Source organism: Condylura cristata, unplaced genomic scaffold (assembly GCF_000260355.1).
Source record: "Condylura cristata isolate star-nosed mole 26May11 unplaced genomic scaffold, ConCri1.0 scaffold00088, whole genome shotgun sequence".
Taxonomy (NCBI): domain Eukaryota; kingdom Metazoa; phylum Chordata; class Mammalia; order Eulipotyphla; family Talpidae; genus Condylura; species Condylura cristata.
The window spans coordinates 41,655-44,505 of NW_004567189.1; positions in this window are offsets into that span (position 1 = coordinate 41,655).

A 2,851-nucleotide genomic window follows, 5' to 3' on the forward strand; every position below is an offset into this window, starting at 1 on the left:
CTGTCACGTCTGGCCACATCCGACAGGAACGAAGCCGTGTCCACACAAGGTCCACTCCCTGTGTGCCTGTGACAGCCCCCCAATGTCCACTGACAGGTGACGGACACCCACTGTCCAGCCCAAAGGACAGGCCAGGCCGTGGGGAGCAGCAACCCGAGGCGTGCGCTGTGGAGCCACAGGAGGGCCTGCCCCGCAGCAGCACGGGGCCAGCGGGGGCGGGCAGGGGGGCTCCCGGGAGGGCCAGGTGCCCGCCTTGCGTGTGCCGAGCGGCCAGCAGGCCCTGCTGGTGGGCTCCCATCTCAGGCCGCCGTCTGCCCGAATGGCCTCTGTGGCCACCCCAGCCCTCGCCAGGCGTTTCTCTCGGGAGCACACAGGCCGCTCGTGTCAGGAGCTGCCCTGGACGCAGTCCCTGCCCGCGCCCTCCTGGGCAGCCGTGAGGCTCACCCCATGGGCTCCCTGGGTGACGGGCGTGTCTGCAGAGACTGGGGCCCAACCCCACGACCTGCACCTCTGAACCCCCAGGCCATCCCTGCCTGGGGTCAGAGTAGGACACTGGCCGGGTAGACACTGGCCTGGGGACACTCACTGCCAGCACACCAAGCATCCCAGGAGAGGGCCACTGGTGGGCGTGGAGGCCAGGCACATGGGACCTGGGCTCCTCGGGCTGCTGGGCAGTGCGGGGATGCCCAGCCCCTGCCGGCCACGAGGGGGCTGGAGGGCTCTGAGAGGGCTCCTCTCAAGGTGCCGGGCCCCATCCCCAGAGGACTGGGCAATCTAAGTCTCGGCAGAGGCCTGGGACTGGGCAGGGTGGACAAGCCCTGGGCCTCTCACCTGGGGAAGGGGAGCACCAGGCCTGGGTCCTGGGCTTCCCCCTGACCCACCCCGGCCAGACCTCTCTGCACTGCAGCTCCTCCTTGGCACCGGCCCCCCAGGCCCTGCCCAGACCCACCAGTAGACCACCAGCCAGGGAAGTGGCCCCAGCACGCAGCTGCGCCATGGGGTGCCAGGGTCACTAGGGTCAGATCGGGTGCAGGGTGGGCCAGTGGGAGCAGGAGGCTGGTTGCTACGGCAACAGGAACTCGGGGGCCTGGTGCCCTCCTCTGAACAGGAAGAGCCAAGGTGCCCGGTGGGGCTGGGACCTCCCAGGCTGGCTGGTGGCCGCAGGGCTCAGTCTCAGAAGCTGAGAACAGCATTCTCCAGAGAAGGGGGGGCCCTGCCACTCGGAGGGTTGAGGACGGGGCAGAGATCCTCACCGGACCCCCGACCCCCAGGGGAGTCCTCTGCTCTGAAACCATAACCCTGCCTCAATGGTGGCCGGCGCGCACCGGTCCAGCCCGTGGGTCCAGCCACGCCCCCTCCTTTTATATGTAGCGCAAGGACCATAGAATGGGCCAATCAGGTGTGAGCCATGAGCTGATTGGTGCTAAAAGGCCCAATCAGCCATAGGATTGAAAAATGGCCCAATCAGATTTGTAGATGGGGTCCCTGGAAGAGGCTATAGGCCAGCGAGGGGTTGGGGGAAGAGGCCACAGTTCCTGAGGCAGCAAGGAGGCCAGCACTGGAGGCCAGCTCCGGCCAGGGGGCCGGGAGAGGCTCGGGGAGGGAGAGGAGCAGGGCTGGGGACCTGGGCTGGGCCTTGCTCCTGACCCTGCCCGGCATCGCCCAGTAACGCAGGAAGGGCTGCAAGCACGGGGTGCCTCTGACCCCGCCTGAGTGACCAGGGGTGACCATCACCACAGGCCAGTGCTGTCCTGCTCTCTTTACAGGTATCCGGCACTCTGCTTACATCTGTGCTTCTGATGGGCACTGCGGGGTGAGACAGCTGACCCTTGGGGCTACAGAGAGTCCTGTCTCCGGGTTGTAGGATGAACCAGGGCAGCTGTTCCTGGCGCCCGAGGCTTCTTGCTGATGTGTGCGGGTGAGACCCCCAGGTGCTGCCCGGTCCTGCCAGGGCCTGTCCCCCGCCTGGCCGCAGCCCTGACGCACAGTGCTACTGCAGCCCTCGGCTTGGCTTTTGGCTGTGGCCTGACCACCCTTCCTGCCGTGTTTCAGCTCCAGGGCCAGAAGGGGTCGCGCCCCAGGCAGGATGGTGTCCCAAGAGCCCCAGGCCTCCCTGACCGGTGGCCGGAGGTGGGTGGCAACAGGCGGAGGCTCAGCACGGCAGGTGGGAGGCCGGCCTCTGGCCTGAGCCCCTGGGGGCGAGCAGCCGGCCCAGCAGCGCCCAGCCAGGCACCGGCCAGAGCCCCGGAAGTCGCGTGCAAGGCCGGGGCTGGGCCGGCCGCTCCAGAAGCAGCGAAAGATGATCAGGCAGAAGGAGCTGGCGTGGACATCACCCCAGCGGCATGCCTGAATCCCAGACCTAAGCCAGCTCAGGGGCTGCACCTTCACGGGTGGGTGGCAGAAGCCCCCAAGGAGGAACCCCAAGGCGGCCACCAGCGTGTCCTCAGGTGTCAGGAGCCCACGGCTTTCAGGTGGATGGAAACTCCGGGAGGACTGAGTCGGGCGAGTCCTCAGGCCCCAGAGGCCACCCTGCCCGCCTCCCACCGTCCCCCCCCAACGCCCAGGCAAGAGGGCTTCGAGGCCACCGGACCCCTGCCCCGCAAAACCAGAAGTTCTGGGCAAAGCACAGGCCAGTTTCAACTCCAGGCCGGTGCAGTACCCGGAGAGCCCCGCAGGGGGCGCTGGGCACCACCGCAGCCCAGGAGCAGCAGCCAGGGCCCTGGGGGGGCCCACGCCGGGCACTCGCTGCCTGGCCAGCGAGAGTGAGGACAGGGGCGGCGGCTGCTCCTCTGGGGTGCTGGGAGCCTCAGGGCCCGCCACGGGCCAGCTGGCCGGCGGTGGGCGAGGAGCC